The following is a 19,403-nucleotide window of genomic DNA, read 5'->3' as shown; positions in this document are numbered from 1 at the left end:
GCCCGTGCGTGGGCGCTCTATGATGTCTCCTTTCCTTTTGAAATTACAATTACTACAATGTAAACATGGGTATGTCCCTTTTCTTGCCGGAAATTGTAGAACTTGAAAAAGAACTTTGTGAATTGGTTGGCAAAGAAGAACTTGGGGCAATTTTGGTACAGATCAATCAGAAATTGGAATCCCACAAGAGCAAAATAGAATCTAAAAAAGTGAGGAAATTCCGGAGAGACACTTACGACTATTTGAACCGTGAGGTGTATACCTGGATAAATAAATACCAGACTCCATTCCAGAAGAAATCACATCAAGGAAGTACAGATAACACTTCAAGTACAGATTCCGAAGATTCTAGAGATAAACATAACATCGCAGAGCAAACCACATCAGGGCGACAAACAGAACCAACAACATCAACGGGAAGAGAATCGGGAAGAGAATAAACTGCGCCACCGATTTTTTTAGGTCGAGAAACAGGAAGAAAAGAACGAGACGGGGAAAATCAAAGAGTGGAAACCTGTGGAGCAAGACAGAAGAAAACTTAGTGGTTAACATATCATCTAGAATATTGACCAATGAAGAGGTAACTTTGCTTCAAAAAGGCTTAAGCTTTGTCCCTACACATAGCACAACATGTTTGAGATGAAAATTGACTTATTCAAATTGATAAGAGAACTAAAATTGAAAGTGTTTTTTGATGAACTCGAAATGGTACAAACAAAAGAGCAAGACCAGGAAGAATTACAAGAATTCAGAAAGAAAAGCAATTTTATGCCACCAATAAGTGTTCCATCAATAGACATTTTTCATAGACAGGTACTTAAAGATATGAAGACGATTTCATTCAAATGACCAAAGTACAGCAATTTGAAACCTAATGAATTTAATTTGCTTAAGGGTCTGTTTGGAGATGATAACATAACTATATGCCCTGCAGACAAAAGGGGAGCACTTGTAATTATGGATAGTCAAGATTACCACAATGAATGTATGGATCAACTAAAGAATTCTGGATGTCTATTCATAACTGGATAGTGACCCCACAGTAGAAATATTAAAAAATCTAGAAGAACTTTTGGAGAAAGCCGAAGGACTAGGTTGGATAAGTGATAAAACAAGATCCTTTCTCACTAATAAACACCCAAGAATATCAAACTTTTATACATTGCCTAAGATACATAAACATCTAACTAAACCACCAGGTAGACCCATCGTCTCTGGTGTAGATAGTGTATTACAACCATTAGGGCAATATATTGACCAATTTCTACAACCACTCATACAGAAAACGGATACCTATATCAAGGACACGACCCATTTTTTGGAAAAATTGAAGAAAAACAAATATACAGCGGATTCGATCATGTTCACGGTCGATGTAAAGAGCCTTTACACGTCCATCCCTCATGACTTAGGTATGGAAGAAATAGAGTGGTTACTCTTAAAGGAAGGCGATTTGAAGGCAATCAAGGAATTTATTCTTGTATTATTACAGTTCATTTCTGAAAATTCTTATTTTCAATACAGAAATACATTTTATATACAAACATCTGGGACAGCGATGGGGGCTTCAATGGCCCCACATATGCAAATACTTTCATGCATAAATTTGAAAAGGAACATGTCTTGGATCACGCAATATGGAGAAATTACATCTCGATGTGGGTCAGATTTATTGACGATATTTTTGGAATCGGATTGGACAGAAGAATCTCTGAATGACTTCTTTACATACCTCAACAGCGTTGATCAACGGATAAAATTTACTCACGAAATTTCAAAAACTCAAATAGACTTTTTGGATGTGTCCATACAAATTCAGAACAACAACTTCTCAACCAACATTTATAGAAAAGAGACAGACCGCAACAATCTTCTCCACCGTTTAAGCTTCCATCAACCAAGTTTGATAAGGAATTTACCCTTCAGCCAGATGATTAGGGTGAAAAGGATTGTAAGTGACCATACAACATGTGAAACAGAAATTGAAAATATGGGTGGAAGATTTGAAACAAGAGGGTACAAACCCTCAGAAATAGCGGCAGCAAAAGAACGTTTAACGAAACCCCCCAACAGTGAGACAAAGAAAGAAAAGAAAGCACCTTATCTAGTCTATGTCTCATGTTACTCTGTACAAAGTAACAGGATCAAAAATGTGATAAAAAAGAATTGGAACACGCTGACAAGCGATTCAAGAGTGGAACACCTGTTCAGAGAAATGCCCACCTTGTTGTACAAAAGGAGTGCGAATTTAAGATATAGATTGGTGCAAAAGAGACCTGCAAAGAAAACATTAGAGATGGCAAGAAACGGGACATACCCATGTTTACATTGTAGTAATTGTAATTTCATAAGGAAAGGAGACATCATAGAGCACCCACGCACGGGCGAAAAGATCAAATTAAAGTGTTACGCCACATGTGATACACCAAACATAATTTATGGAATAAAATGCCCATGTGGCATTTATTATGCAGGTCAATCAAAAAGACCGGGAAAGTGACGGTGGAATGAGCACAGATCATGTATCCGGAATAATAATATAAATTCAGCAGTGGCAAGACATTGGAACTTAAAGAAACACAACATCAGCCAAATGAGGATACAGGTTTTAGAAGTCATCCAGCCACTCAATGCACCTGAAGATTTGGTGAAAAGACTCAATCAACGAGAGTCGTTTTGGATCGATCGCCTTGACTCCTTGAGACCCGGGGGTATAAATGAAGAATTGAACTTCATGTGTTTTCTGTAACTTGAAGTTGCAAATGAACATAATTGGCAATATGACATTCATAATTGTAGATATACCACTAACATTGAATCCACGACACGTCCCGCAGGGAATGAATCCCCTGTGGGACGTAAGGCAGTGAGTCACTGCCAATCAGTGGATTTGGTTCCGGGGTTAGTTTGATAAGTCTGGGAATATATAATACGCAGAGCAGAATTCATTGCAGTGAGAGATAACTGTGGTCATTTGAATACATACAGGTCAGATGGTTAACCCTATTAGTTTGGGAATTTATATAATCAGGCAGATTGGATTTTATGAGGGAGGTAGTGTCATTAACTCACATGTATGCAAACAATGTATGCACCGTGGGTTTGATAGGTGTAGTTGTAACGAAAATGATACATTGGTGACATTGTTAATAACATCCAACATTGAGCAGGAGAACATAGATGTACACCTGTGATCACATGCGATCATACAAACCCTATAACGCACTCTTTTACATGTAGAAAAGATGTAGGTATCTGTAGATCGGTACTCTAAGCACCCATGAGAAATCCGTTTGCAATTTGGACAGTGAAACACTACCTTTGGGTCTCGCGCACATGCGCGCTACCCTAGAGTGCAGTGTACACTAGCCACGTAAGTATAATAAATCATGCGTTCGGTTTAAAACTGTTCGCTTAAATTTCTCCCGTCAGTATAGTTAGCGACCAATAAGTGGTTATGTACACTTAAGAGTTACACACCCTTAAGTTGTGATTTACGGAGAATTCAAACAAGCACATGAAAGAAAGAGTCAATGAGTCACGCGCATGCGCGAGTGGGAACAGTGTGTTTGTATACGCTTGCAATGATGGCGGCAACTCTTTTTGGGTAGCCAGCTCTTCACTGCAGAACGGAGGACGAAAGGTAAGCGAACGTACGGGAGGAATGAATAGAGAGATTAGAGCAGAACTATAGGGGGACTCAACATGTACATTTGATTTTACAGTGAATGCAGGCTGCTCTGAGAAACTAAGCAGAGTGGATCAGCGCTCTGGGTGATAAAAGACACAGAGGTAGCGAGTCAAATTTTTTAAGACATACGTTAAGCAGACAGCTGAATAAGGTACTGCAGTGAATTTTCTTTTGCTTATTGTTTGTTTTTTTGTTTCTTGAATTTCACCTGGACTGCAACTATCACCTGGTATGTGAAATGTATACAATCTATATTTCACACTTCAAATTCTGCTCGTGTTTCGGGTTCACTTTATGATGGGCAACTGGTTTAAATTGTATTTATGTATTACAACATGTTGATGGGATAATTTTTGGTTGATGGATAACAGTGTTAATAGCCCTGACAATGGACAGAGGTCCGAAATGCATTGGCTAAAACTGTATAACACTGATGAGCCAGGAATAAATAATGAGATTTGAGAAAAGCTATACAGAAATACGTAATTGTGTTCTAGCTGCAAGGCAGTAATTCATTGATTGGAATATTATTTTTAAGCTACCCGTTCCTTCTTTTTGGTTATTATTAGTGTATTTACCATTTCATGATTTTCATGATTTTCAATAACTGGGTCATGCCGACCTTGGTGGACCCGGTAATTGCACTTTTCTGGGCTCTGGTAAAAAATAATCCCCATTCCCAATGGGAATGGAGAGGATGCTAACAACGGGCCCATTAATGACGGGCCCGTTGTTAGCATCCTGGTCTGCTAGCGGGTCCCGCTAAGGACGCCTGGTCTGGCCAGGCGTAGCAGACCTCGTAATGAGGTGGCCCGGAATGAACGGTGCCTGTCCCTTACCAGCACCGTTCATTCCATGGCCGCCAGGGTCCTAATGAAGCCCATTGTATGTATTGTATGCTGACAAGGGCAGAATGAACAGGGTTTGAATGTGATACAGTGCCCTTTTGGACATGAGATGATTCTAACCTAAACTCCAGGCACACGTACATTCATGCGCTGACCCAGGTCACAAATCAGAGATCCCTCACTGATAGAAATGGTCTACCATCAGGTCAAAAATTCCTCATATGAAGGCCCGTAGCTCAAAAAATGATGACTATTACAGTAGAACTACAGGAGTACCTATGACAGCACTGGTTTTCTTTTTCTCCATGTTACAATTCACACTGCACATCTTCCTGCTGGCAAAAATTCAGCAATGATCTTGTGTTATTTCTTAATTACAGAATTGCTGAGGATGTAACCCACACTTATTCTGTCTTGTACCTTCTTATCCCACCCGAGGCCCAGTGCCCAATCTACAGATGCACCCCACACATGGATTCTCTCAGCTCTCCACCTCTGACTACTCTTACTGCATAGTGGAACATTTACACCTGACTTTAGCCTACCTCCCAGGCATCAGCAATAGTAATGTCCTTTGACCAAATCCCTAATAAGTGGACAATTGTGGGCCAGGCACCAGCGACTTTGCTTCTCCCCTCTAGCACTGGCTGCAAACAGACCAGCTCATTTACTTTGGTGTCCCATGAAATTGATCACTATCCTTTCTCTTCCACTGCCCCCAAAGACATCTGAGTAGCCCAGTTGCCAATGGTTTCCAATCAAATTTGTAATGGTGGCGGCTCTCAACTAGCATCTGTAGTCACTTGCAGTGTGGGGGTTACAGTTAGTGATGGGGGTCAACCAAAGCACCATTCATCAATTATAGAGTAACATTTCGTAATGAGTGGGTTTCCCTGCAATACTTTATTTCCAAGTAAGATCAACACCACAACATTAAAACATGATCAATTATAAACTACAGTGTTTTTTTCTAACAAGGTGCACCTATAGTCCCATGTACATAATACACAACATTAAGTATTTCACCAAGATGTCACTAGCTGTTGCTAGCAGGGATTTCAGCCACAAACCAATGTTTGACAACATGACAAGATGACACAATTTGGGTGGATTGGAAGATGTACATTATAGAGGGAAATGGAGAGGCAGATAGTGAGCTTAGCGTTTTCAATGTTCTTGTTCAGCAGACACAAGGTGTTCAGTTTTGACATTAGTAAGTATTATCCAGTTACTAACCTCTCTTCTTTTCTTCTTTAATGCACTCCATTGTATTCTGGGATTCATAAATTGCACTGCTGCCATTTGCATTGTCTCCAGGTAACTTGGCATCATCCCTGTGCATGTTCTCTCTCTATCTCACTGTCTCTCTCTCTCTCTCTCTCTCTCTCTCCCTCTCTCTCTCTCTCTCTCTCTCTCTCTCTCTCTCTCTCTCAGTGTGCTCTTGTCTTGGTAATCCTTGTGTGGCTGCTTATTTTCACTCTCCCTCTGTCACTCACTATCTTGATAAACTAACTTGTAGTCTTTCTTAACTTACTCCAAAGTGTCCTGAATACATTCAGCCTTTTGTATGTTATGTTATGCTGTTGTGTTATGTTACTGGGACTTATACTACACACAGCTGCCTTTTGCAGGCATCCTCTATGCAGGCTCTCTATATATCTCTTTCAGTGCAGTTCAGTCTTTGTCATATATATCTCTCTTGCTAGCTTTCTCCACTTTGCTTAACTCCCATTCTTCAGTAATTTACTTCAATGTGCATATATAATAAAATATATTGTTTCTTTACAGAAGACTCCCAACAGTCTTTCACCGTCTGTCTGCTGAACAAGAACATTGAAAGCACTAAGATCACTATTGGCCTCTCCATTTCCATCTATAACATATACCATTGTGTTCCACTAGGGGCTGATATGTTAATAGTAAATAAGGGTGTGGGATTGTTCAGCGTATTAGGCGTAGGATATGGGATTGGTATGCAACCTAATCCAAATACCATGTCAGGAACTCTGATTGCCAATGATAATATTTTTTATAAAAAAATATGTTTATTTGTGTTACAATTTGTTAAAACCTTTCACAATTTACAACAATTCACTACAAAATACATGGTGGGGTTAAGTGGGTAGCAGTTTGCAGGAGACTGCTCTACCTTTCAGAACGCTGTTTCATTTATCTACTGAAGCTGTGCTTTTTTTTTTCTTTTTTCTACGTGACGGAGTGCATTGCTGAGAGCACTACAACTTAAATTCATTGGAGACTGCTGGGAGTTATGTGAGCCGCCGCCCTCTGCACTGAGCCACCACCTCAAAATCTCCTTGGTTGGCGAAGCAGAGCGAAGTTGGGTTAAGTGGCTAGCAGTTTGCAGTTCGCAGGCTGCTGGTGTGGTGTGACTAGACACCTTTGACCCTCTGCCGTGAACACTTCCACTTATCATCTGTAATTGGCAAACTTAACAGCCAGCCCCGGCTGCGGAGTGGGCGGCAGAGTCTTAGGTCATCGGCTTGAAGACTCAAACGGAAGTGGAGTTTGCACAAGGGCAGACTCCTGAGTGGATTGTGCTTTTGGTGTGTTTTTTTTTTTTGCTTGGATTTTTCCACATTGGATTACTGCCTCGAGCGCTCGTGTGCCTGGCGCCTTAAGAAAACTGTTGGCGTCGTACTCCGGTGAGCCCCTCTCCCCTCCATTCAGGAAACCAACACTCCTACTTAAACCTCAATTCCTCCACAAAGCGGAGGCAGGTGGAGTTTGCAGGAGTTCGCAGGGAGACAGGAACCCTTGGATCGGGATGGGGGAGCAGGCTAAAACGCCTCTCAGTCCCAGTGCGCACACGCGCCTCCAGAAAAGGAGGGGGGAGATGGGGTGGAATTGACTTTGGAGGCCGGAGAACCTAGCTCATGCTGGTGGGAGGATGTGTTCCACTCTCCCTCGAAAAGGAAAATCGAGTTGGCTGGATGTGGAAGATGCTGCCTGCCCCGAAAGGGGGGCGGGGCCGGTGGCATCTAATGGGAAAGACAACCTCCGAGATTTTGTGGACACTCTGAATGCATGTGATGGCCCTACCCCGACTCTTGCCAATCACTTGAGGGGTCATTCGAGTAACTGCGTTGGAGACTCTGCTCCTCCCATTGATGTAAAGGTAACCCCGCTGGTTCATGCCATCGGTGCGGGGTCCAAGGATTTGGATACTAGTCTGTATGAAGTGTTTGATGTAGAGGGCATGCCCTCGGAGGCCTCCACGCTATGTGAGAAGGTGGTGGGGATAGACCTAACACCGGAATCCCTCTCCAACTCAAAGCAATCAGCAGTGAGCTTGAATGAAGAACTAGCTAATAAATTGACTAAAGACTTGGCTGAACTTTCCCTGAAAATTGCACGGCAAAAAAGACTCAGTTTATCAAGAGTCAATGAATGATTAAAGCATCTGGACCAATCTTTGGTGAATGCGGATATACTGGTGGAGAAAGAGGAGCAAGCTATCTCTGGGACGCGATTGGCTAGTGAGAGGGAACAAGTCGAGAAATCCCTCTCCGAATCTGAGAATGGCAGCATGTAAGACCATGCCAATAGTGTCTCCGAATCTAATGTGTCATCTGGGGTTGTGTCCTCCCCCTCCACGAATGTGAGTGAAGAGCACATCGTCCCCAGATCCCAACTGAGTAATCGGGTGATTGAGACAGAGGAAGAAGATGATGTTATGGCTAATGGGGCCTCCACTGCTAACTCATCTAGCTCGTCAGGATATTCAGTGCCCCCACTAGCTTCTAGAAGGAGAGTGAGAAAGAGAGATTTGTATCCTAAGCCTGTGGTGGACCTATCTCATATGCAGCAAATGGTGATTGCCTCAGTCTTGACATCCCTCATTCCCTTTACAAAGCTGTATGAGAGTTTGAATTGTGCGTTACAGGAACAAACTACAGCGATAACGGCCCTAGCGGACAAAATATTACACCTGTAGGTGTTGGCTGACAGAGTGGACAAAAAGATTGGATAAAGAAGCTGAAACATCAACCAATTGGCAAAACAGATTATGTGATCTAGCAAGACATGAATCCTCAGACAAATGTGATGATGGAAGCCCTTTTGCAAGATTGCAAATGGATGAGGGCGAATATGAAGGTTGCGATCGAGCTGAATGTCTCGCCAAAGGTGAAAAGGTGCAACTTGGTGTCAGCAAATATGGGAGACCAGGTAGTCTCTAATAGTTGACTCTAATTTTGCAAATTGCACTGCCCTTGGTAGGGCTTATACAGAGAGCGGCTGTGTGGCCAGGTTTGTTACCTGGTCTTCCGTATATTTTTGTGTTCCACGAGTCAGGGTGTCTCCAGACTCATCGTAGCCAGCTCCTGTGAATTTTTTGAAAGATGATTTATAACCTCAACCTTTTTTGATCTGTTTGAAAGTGAATTTAAACAAGTGGTGCCCACTTACTTACCTTCCTGTCAGCAAATATGGGGCCAGTTGTTAAAAATCCGGTGGTTGACCGAACAATGGGTCTGGGAACACGATCGGGTGGTTCTGCTGATAAGAATGTATTCTCAGTCTGCAATGTGAAGAAAGATCTGAAAATAGGCCCCCCTACTGTAGTGGCAGTGGTGAGTGCGCCACCGAGTGATCCTATAGCTGGGCCCTTGAAGGTAGCGGATAAAATGCTCTAAGCCACTCAGGAAAAAAAAAAAAATATGCCGGCTAGAGCAAAAAGAAAGGCAAAGGGGTGAGAGTATTCTTACAGAACCTCAGATCCCCCCCAGAGCCACTCAATCTTTCAGCGGCCAAAAAATCTCAGAAGGAGCTTCCTCCACTGAAGACTGGTGGGATTAAAATATTGTTGGATCCGGTTGCTATTGTGGATAGGAGGGACTCTCGATTATCTGCTGGAGATTTAAGTTTGCTGGTGGAAAAACTTGAGAAAGAGGAAGACAACACCAGTTGGAAAGATGTGAGCAATTCGGAATGGGAAAAAATGGAAGGCCTCAATGGAGAGCCAGTGGTGTCTGCTCCCAATAAGTCATTACTTCTGAAGGTTTCGCAATCTAGGGTGTGCTTTAAGGGCCCCGTGGCACTTCCCTCATTTGGGACTGTTAAATCCAACATAAAGGAGTTGACGAGATTGTTGCCCCTTCAAAAGCAGGGAGGCGACCCACAAAAGATGGCTGGACATTTAAAACTCTGGAAGAAAAAAGAATGGGGAGTGAGAAACCGTGTAAAGCAGAGGCCTTAGTAGCTGACCCACAAAACCACCTGTGAAATCAAGAGTGATAGATGCTGCAAGGCGTTTCAACTATCGAGGGGATCATTCAAGGAGCCGGGTGGAGCTCAGCCTAAAGATCTGTCTGGAAAGAATCAAGTTGGATGCTATTATGATCACGCTGAATAGAGGGAATGTGATGAAGCTATTCAACTGTGTCATTCCAGAATTGAAATTCGCCCCAAATGACATTAAGATTGTTGAATTTTTAGAAGAAAGGAAGACTGACTGGGTCATCCTACATCTATTCTGCCAAGCGAAAAGGGATCTTATCTTGACTTTGAAGGAGAAGTTCCTGGGGCTGGGTTATGATGTCTCAGACTTTCATGACCAATTGAAGGTCAAGTGGAGTGAAGCTCTGTCCACAGAGGTGGATCAAAAATCTTATGCAGTTGGAGAGGGCAATAAAAAAGTTGCGGGAGGCAAAAAGCTACAGTCAAATCCTGTGAGGGAGGAAGCTTCTACCTTCAGTAAAGAAGAGCTCCAGGCCTTGACATTTATGGTTGCTAATCAAATCCAACCTTTGATTATCCCGAAAAACTTGTCCTATTCTGTGCCATCTGGGGATCAATCTTGGGCCTGGCTGGCTGGAGCCTTGGTATCCCAAGATGGAAGCTAGACTCAAGTGGCAGAGTACGCTTCTTATTTGATGACTGGATGTTGGAATACCAGAGGATTTTCTGCTCTTTTTTGTGAAAATGAACCTGACTTGGAAAAGTTTGACAATCTCTTATTCCAGGAGACGTGGCTGAGGAGTCTACCTCATTGTGATACATATTTGGCTTTTCTAAATCCTACTCCAAAGGGTGTGTTTGGTCGTCCATAAGCTGGCCTCTTGTTGTTACTGAAAAATGGGCTGGGTTGGTCGATGATTGAAACAAAATGCCCCAACCCATATGTTCAGATATCATATCTAAAACACGAAAAGGACCCTTTGGACATATCCATGATTGTGATCAATTTGTATTGGCGGGTGAATATGAGGAGGGATATACATTTCTTGAGATCTATCACCAGTGTGATTGACAACGTGATGTGTAGATTGAAAGGAGTGAAGATAATGATTTGTGGTGATTTAAATATTAAGCTCCTGGATTCTGAGGACTTGTGTTAAAAAGGAACAAATAGAATGAAAGAGAATTGGCATGGATGTCGAATATGCAAGCTAGAGATATCAGTATGCTGAGTGATCAAATGCAAGGCCACTGTCCGAGCTGTCCCATTTGGTGCTCCAGTGATAAAATCTCTTGTATTAACTACTGCTTTATCTCAGAGAATACCAGGGAGTGGCTTGTGAGCTTTTCTGTCTGGCCTCAAAAGTTTAGTGATCATGATCTGCTAGCGGTGTACTTGAGGAAATGGTATGAGCAGGAATGTAGGGTCAAAATGGCTGAAGTGCACCTGGCTGCTTGCGGCATTCGACTCTGACTAAAAGGGGAGTCTATAAGGAAACTCAATTTGGCTTACAAAGTGCAGATTGCGGAGGATCCCTTGAATATCGATTACACTGGCTTGTTAAAAGAGTTCTCCTTGAAACAGGTCCCTGGTACTAAAGGCACCTGGATCCACAAGCATGCCTATGATCCAGGACTTGTTGAAAGGAGAATGATAATGAGAAAACTAGTGAAAGGGATCCAAGGTGATGAAACGAATGATAAAATGGAAAGAATCAAGAAAGTCTGCCAGGCCTATAGAAATTGCAGAAAAAGCTCTCAGGTGCTGCGTTCACAAAATGATGCCGAACCAATCCTTCGGGCGGTGTGCTCTAAAAACTCTAAAAGTACCTGGGAGCTTAGAAACAATGGTGGAGCCTTTAGACAAGCCAATACCATCTCCATGGTTGCAGAAAGGGATTGGATCAATTATTATGCCACCTTATTTGCAGATCCTAGGTGGGTCAGTGGTGTGGAAAAAAGAAATGAAGGGCAAGATGGAACTTTCTATTTGATGAACATGATGCTCTTACAATGATCAGCAACCTGAGCTCCTCTCTTACTGCTGGACCCGATAGGCTTTCTAATCAGGAGCTAAAAAAGAATATTGCCCCCTATGGAAAAATGTTGGTGATCTTGTTTGAGAAGATTATGATGAATAGGTGGATACCACCCTCGTGGAAGGAGGCATATAGTGTGCCAATCTTTAAAAAGGGCAATAGGGCGGACCCTAAAAATTACTGTACTTTTGGACTCGATCAGCAAGCTCTTTTCAATCGTCCTCTTGAGGGACCTGCGCAATTGGGCTGTGAATAGTGGAATCTTGGACTCCCGACAGACGGGATTTGTTAAGGGGTGGGTACTGCCGTTAACCGCTTTATTATAAATCTGCTTAAGGAAATCTGCTTAAGGCTCTTGTTGATGGTAGTACTGTGCTTATGGCCTCTTGAGGGACCTGCGCAATAGGGCTGTGAATAGTGGAATCTTGGACTCCCGACAGATGAGATTTGTTAAGGGGGTGGCTACTGCCGTTAACCGCTTTATTATAAATCTGCTTAAGGAAATCTGCTTAAGGCTCTTGTTGATGGTAATACTGTGTTTATGGCCTTCATGGACTTTGAACAAGCTTTTGATGGTGTCATCCGGGAACATCTTTGGGCAAAACTGCAGAACTGGGGCTGCCCGGGGGAGCCTGTTGAGACTATTGAAGCACTATAAACGGGGACCTCGATTAGGATTAGACTTTGTGCGGATGGAACGCTATCTCACAGGATCTATACCTATCAGGGTCTGAAGCAGGGTTGCACTCTTGTACTCTTGCTATTCTGTTTATATATTGCAGATCTGGCCCTATCTCAAGTTGTGATTTGAGCCTTTCCGCCCAAAATCAATTGGGTCGAGATCCCTTGGATCCTTTTGTTGACGATCTCGTCTTTTTAGACTTAACACAAATAGGACTGCAGCGTCGACTAGAAACCTTTGAGCACTATTTGAGTGCTAAGTGCATGAGCATCGATATTAGAAACTCTAAAATTCTCCCCATGAAGTGGGCCTGAAAAAACAAAGAAGAAGAAATGTACCTGGAGGGTGAAGGGCATACCTCTAGAGATTGTAGATACAATAGTCTATTTGGGGATTACGATCAATCGGAACAGCAATGAAGCCGCCCAATTGGACTTTTTGCAGACTAGACTTGTCCCCTTGATCAACCAGGGGAAAGTCTTGCACTATAGGTTTGGCAAATTACGATGGCCCCTATCCTATCCTTCTACAAACAGAAGGTAGCCCAAATCTTAACATATGGAGCGGAGGCCTCTCTCTGCTTACCCTGGCAGTGGTGGAAGAGGTTTGAAGGCCAATTTCGGCGAGCTATCCCGAAACTCCCAAATAGGCTATCGTTCTGTATTATTAGACTGAAACTTAGGCTGCAATCCTTGGAATCATTGGTGGCCTGGAAGTCCATCTGTCTATACAGTAAAATGTGTTATGCAAGAAGCAATGAAGCCTCTTGAACTACTGACTTTGGATAAAAGTCTGTTAGAGTTATCGTTAGAGGCATGGAAACTTAAAATAGAAGCCTTCTTTCGGGAAAAGGAGATCCAGATTGAATGGCTGCTGCACAATCCAGTATCAGTTAAAAAGAAATTGATGAGGCAGTACTGGATCTCTACAATTGATCACTGTGCAACTTTAAAATTTGGGTTGTCCTTAACTTTGGAGCAGGGGAGGACGAACATCTAACCATAATTTCTCTTAAAGTTTCAATCACCTATATATAGAGATCTTCTTCTTAGATGTAGGTTCAATATTCTAAACATCAGGGAGGTTATGTTTAGGAGGAAGACTGTGGGGGTTGAAAATGCTACTTGTCGCTACTGTATGGACAGTTTGATGGTTGAATCTCTGGAGCATCTGATAATGATCTGTGAAGGGCTATCCAAAACCAGAAATTTCTTTTTGGATGAGTTTAAATCTATGGGAGCTACTCTCTCCAAGTGGGATTGGTGGAATTGGCTAATAATTGGAGATCAAACTAAGCTAGTGTTGGCTGATATGAAAATGCTAGAAGCTATGTTACCCAAGCAGTCATACAGAATGAGTGTTTAAACATGGATTGGGAATGCCTGTGAGCAGGGAGATGGATTGGTCCAATGGCTCATCCGCGCCTCTATGCCCCCTAATGTTGATTTGAAGAGATCGAAAGCTGTGGAGGTTGGTTTTGCTTTAGTTTAAAGTTAAAGGTTGTGTATTCACAATGATTTTGATAGAGAGTAAATGGAGGTAAAAAAAGTCTTCTGTTTAAATTTGTTTAATACTGTTTTCTTGATTTACTTCTTTTGCTCTCATCGAATTATCTTTGTTTTGTATGTTATGTGACCAATAAAACATTTTTAAAAAAATACATGGTATAAGTAATCACAATTGTTCCGACAAACTTTTATTTCCTTTTTCCCAAAAAGATAACAAAATAATTAAATTCATCCTTTGTAATGTTCATGCCATTTTTGAACATTTGATATGCATTTCATCACTGCAATACTCATAGTTAAAATGTCACCACTTATGATGGTAGACCAAATCATCTTGTGTGACATTTACTTAAATCGCTCTAAAAATTTCTCAAAATAATTAAAACATTTTGTTTGACGGGAGTGGCAATTCATTATTAAAAGTTCAATGGTTTCTGTTTCAGAAGTCTCTCCACAATAACGACAAAGTCTATCTTGAGCTGGTAACATTTCTTATGGCTCTTATTTTTCGAGTAGGATGAAGATTCATTCTTAATCTTAGGAAATTATACCTCCACTGTGTATTAAGAGATTTCCTAAAATATGTTTGTATATTAGCCAGTTTCTTCTCAATTACACATGTAAAACGGAGCAGTTTAAAATTCAAATTTTCTGTTCTTGAGTTGATAACTCTTGCTTTTTAACTCTAAGAGGCAAGTTCACCAGTACTTGTTCATTAATGTCTAACCTGTTTAGTTTAAATAATACATTTTTGCTCTAATCATTTAGGACTGCAGAGGTTTGATCATCTTTTAATTCGCAAAGTATCTCAAAAAAGGGAATTGCGTGGAGTATTGGACACTTTGTGAAACAAAAGCAGTAACTTCCAATCTACTTAGGACTACAAAGATTTTAAACCCAGGTCATATTTGAAGCTTGCATAAGTAATCCACTGGGCATATTTAATGTATGTCTCCTTAAGTGGCCTTCGGCTCTCTGCCATTCGATTTTAGACAGACTAGTTTCTGCACCTTAAGTTAGACTAAGCATGATCGTTCTTTTAAAGAATCGAGTGAGAGAAACCCATAAGTATTTCCAACTGTCCACTGACTCTACTTGTTTCCCATTGTTATACCACTTAGCTTTGAGAGTTGTTTTAATCCCTGAGTTCAGAATAAGTATTTTTGTTTTAGAGGAGTTAATCTTTAAGTCATTGTTGTGCATGAAGTTGTAAAGAGATGTGAGGGTGGGGCTTTAGCAGTTTGATCTAACATAACTATGTCATCCACATAGACCAAGTGGGGGATAGTAAAGTGGCCTAATTTTGGAGGATACACCTAGTTGCAAGCTATTGCAGTGCCCAAATCTGGCAAGTATAAATTAAAAAGTATTGGTGCTAACACACAACCCTGGCATAGCCCATGGTTGGTACCTATGGGCTTCCGAGGTATCCAAACAAATCCTGATTTCTGTATATGTGTAAGTTAGAGAATTTTTTAAAATTGAAGGTTGACAGCCCATAGACAGTAGTTTTGTCCCACAATTTGTTTCTATTGACACTGTCAAAGGCTTGTGACATGTCAAAAAAGACCAGATAGATAGTTTGTTTAAGCAGTTTGGCATGTTGCTGAAGAAGGGAGAGGACAAAACTGTTTAACGAGGTACCCAGACCCGGTCAAAAGCCTGATTGAAATCGGTCCCCAATATTTTCTCTATATAGCCATTTGTTCAAATTGGATAGAATCACTGCAGAAAAGACTTTGCTCATACTGTCCAATAGCTCTATAGGTCTATATTTAGACAGCAGTTCGCTATTGTCCTTCATAAAGATGGGTATTAATATTGAAGTTTTCCAAGATTTAGGGATCTCCTTCGCCTCTAGGATGTTGGTAAATAAATCATAAAGAACTTTTGACCATTTACTTTACTTTATTACATTTATAACGCGCACCACTGACATGGAGGCTTAAGGGCACAACAACACAAAAATAAACATAAAACCAAAAACACCAGAGGCAGACATAATGACAAGTAAAGCGGTACCAAGACATGTATCAGAAGCTGGTCAAAGAGAGTAATGGATTCATCCATTATCTAAACAGAAAAGTCATACGTCTTTTCTTAAACACGGCTGTTGATTTTTCTTCCCTAATATGTGGGGGAATGGCATTCCATGTCAGGGGAGGCACCACACAAAACACTCCCTTTTTAACTGGGTCATCCTGTGTACTGGGACTTTGAGTTGGTTGGTTTTATTAGATCTAAGATTGCGTGTATTTAATTTTGTTTTCAGCTAGTCACTCAGATATAAAGGCGAAGATCCTGTCAGACATCTATGTGTTATTAAGAGAAGGCGAAAGACGATTCTAGCCTCTATAGGAAGCCAGTGCAGGCTCCTTCCAGCTTCCGAGACATGATCCATTCTTTTGAGATCCATAATGGTCCCGACTGCATTATTCTGAATCACTTGCAGGCGACCTGTGTTGGACTTAGCTAGGCCAACTGGCAGTCTGACACAATAATCAGGCCTTGAGCCAATTATGGTCCTAGCTAGTAATTCACAATTTGCTCTAGAAATAAAAAGGTGTGCTTGGGTCAGTTGTTTAATGTAATATGATGCTGAGGACACCAGGTTGTTGACCTATGCCCTCATGTTAAGATTACAGTCGAAGTAGACCCCTAAGGTTTTTAGTTTCTGTGTCGCAACCATCAATTCGGAACTCAGCGTACTCATTTCCCATTTTGTGGGTTTTTGCCACAGTGCATACTACCATCAATATGGTTTTGCCGATGTTCAGTGCCAGCCCATTGTTACACATCCACCATTGGATCAATCTATAAATCTGATTGATGTTTTTCCCATGTTTTTGCATGATTTCCAGAGAGAAGGATGGGACACTGTGTATCATCTGCGTAGTTAGTGAAATCAATTTTATTTTCCTCAAGGAAGTCAAGGAATGGGACATTAAAGATGGTATATAAAGTGGGAGACTGACATGCCCCCTGGCGTACCCCATGTGTAAGCAGCACAGGTTTTGCGTCAGCCGATGTGCTGCTGACCCTGCACCATCGGTTTTAAGGAATGATTCCATCCGACAAGTCGATTATTCTATGAACCCCGCCACCGACCCCAGCCGAGAAAGCAATAGTACATGATCTACCAGATCGAAGGCGGCCGAGAGGTTCAGCAATATCAGAAGGTCTTTCTCCATGTTATCCATGAAACAGAGAAGTCTAGATTTAAGATCACGAAGGGCAGTCTCTGGCCATGGTTTTCCCTTAATTCTGATCTTCATTTGTTCAAGATCTTATTGTTCTTAAGGTGTGTTATAACTTGTGTATAAGCTACATGGTCAAGGATCTTCAGCAGAAAAGGAGAGTTAAAAATAGGCCTATAATTCAGGGAATTTAGAGGGCATAGACCTGGCTTTTTGATCAGGGGTGAGTGATCCAAGTATTCTTAATGGCTGCAGGTACATGACATTCAATGAACGAGGCATTCACAAATGGACACAGGAGGCTAATCAACAGAGAGGAGCATGTTTTTATGACCATTGCAGGGCACACATCCCTCTTGCAGGAACTTGTCTTCAAATGTTCTATTAAAGATGCCAGTTCAGACTCAGGAACGGGTTTAAAGTTGAACTCATCTTGCCCCACAGTTTCTCTGTAGTATTAATTATAATACAGAATAATGGTGGACTCATCCAAGAATAAGTTAACTGTTGTGTATTACAAAAAAACGACAGAGATCATACAGGACAGTTACGAGAATTTCACAGATTCCACCTCCCAAACCAATGCAAAACCTTTTTGTGGAAAAAAAACATCATATTTTGGGCCCTTCCCCGAAAAAACCTATCTCACTTGGTGTTATGCATTTTTTGGCATGTTCGATGTTAAGTTTCGTTGTATTTATTTGCCGAACATGGCTTCCTGGGTGGATATACACCGTTCAGCATCCACAGTAATGGTCTCTGTTGATTGCGCTTTGTTAACTCTATTATCAAGAGGCAGCTTTTTTGCCAACATGACAGCTTCCTTAAATATTTTTGCTGTCAAGCTATAGTTCTCTTTATCCGTCTCATTAAGAGTGTCTCCATCTGTATAGGCATTTGATCTTAGCATTCTTGTGAGTTTGTAGATCCGGCATAAACCACGAGCTGGCTTGCCTCTGAGTACATTTTTTATTTTTTAGAGGTGCAAGCGCATTAGTGGCATCCCTCAGAGTATTTTGCTACTTATCTACAATATCATCCACCAATCCTAGGTCCTTTATATTTTGGGCTAGGGGTAGAAGCCACGGGCATAAGGCATTTGGTGTAAGATTCTTAACCTTTCATGAGGCCACTGTGACTTTAGGTGCCTCCCTAAGAGTAGCTACCTTCTCACAGGCAACTTTAAAATGAATGAAGAAATGGTCTGACCATGGACAGGGAACAATTTCTTGGTCAGTCAGAATCATATTATGAGTGGATATCTAGTGCAATATATTTCCTTCATTATGGGTAGGTTTTTTTTTTACAAATTGTGCAAACCCGAGGTCACCAAGGGTGACCTCTAAGGATTTCCCTCAAGTGTCTTCTTTTGTTACTTAGCCAGTTGTTAAAATCCCCTAAAACCAGTGCTTTGGTGTTAGTTGTTAGAAAAGAGAGCAGAGAGTTAGATAGTTGATTCAAAACTCTGGCATGGATGAGGGAGGCCTGTACACAAGAACGATATTAAAAGTGGATTCTGCATCTGTCCTAATCTTACAATGCAGTGTTTGGCACCCGTCAATTCTCCAAACATCTAGAGTGGCTTTAAAAATAAAGGCACCTCCACCCCCTATTCCTACTGTTCTATCCTGATGGAGAATGCTATAGCCATCAGGCATGATAAGGGCAAGCGAGGGCCCAGCTGCCACGTGACTCCAGGTTTCCGTTAATGCACATATATCAATATCATACAGTGATATATATGTGTCAACATCAAGAGCATGTTTGAGTAGTGATCATGTATTAAGTAGCAGAATCTTCAGTTCAGACATAGGCCTGGTTAATAGTGTAGGAGTGCACTTAGCCAGAGGTATTAGCGACTGATTGTTTACGCCCTCATTTCCTTCCATCCCCCCAAAGACATTATTCTGGGTTGTCAGTTTCATGTTGCAGCAGGCATCTTAAGATGGGTTATCTTGCAGTGGGACATTTGCCTTAAGAGCCCCTGTTTGAACTGGGGAGGGGTAAGCACTTTATCCCTCCTTAGAAATAGGATTGACCTGTGGCGATAAGATTCTCTCCCTCAAAATATCCTTGTGGTTATCATGATAGCACTGTTTTCCACATTCCTTCTTGCAGTAGTGACCAGAACAGCGGCAAAGCGGGTGTGGATGCGCTGTGCCACTTCGGCACCCTGGGTAGTTCAGAGGTCTAACTTGGCCTTTGCTGCTTCTGTCAGGGCTAATATATGTGCAGCACT

The sequence above is a fragment of the Ambystoma mexicanum genome, chromosome 6q, assembly GCF_040938575.1.
Source record: "Ambystoma mexicanum isolate Mex_15411 chromosome 6q, UKY_AmexF1_1, whole genome shotgun sequence".
Taxonomy (NCBI): domain Eukaryota; kingdom Metazoa; phylum Chordata; class Amphibia; order Caudata; family Ambystomatidae; genus Ambystoma; species Ambystoma mexicanum.
The sequence above is the reverse complement of the archived record's forward strand: the minus strand, read 5'-3'. Positions refer to the sequence as shown.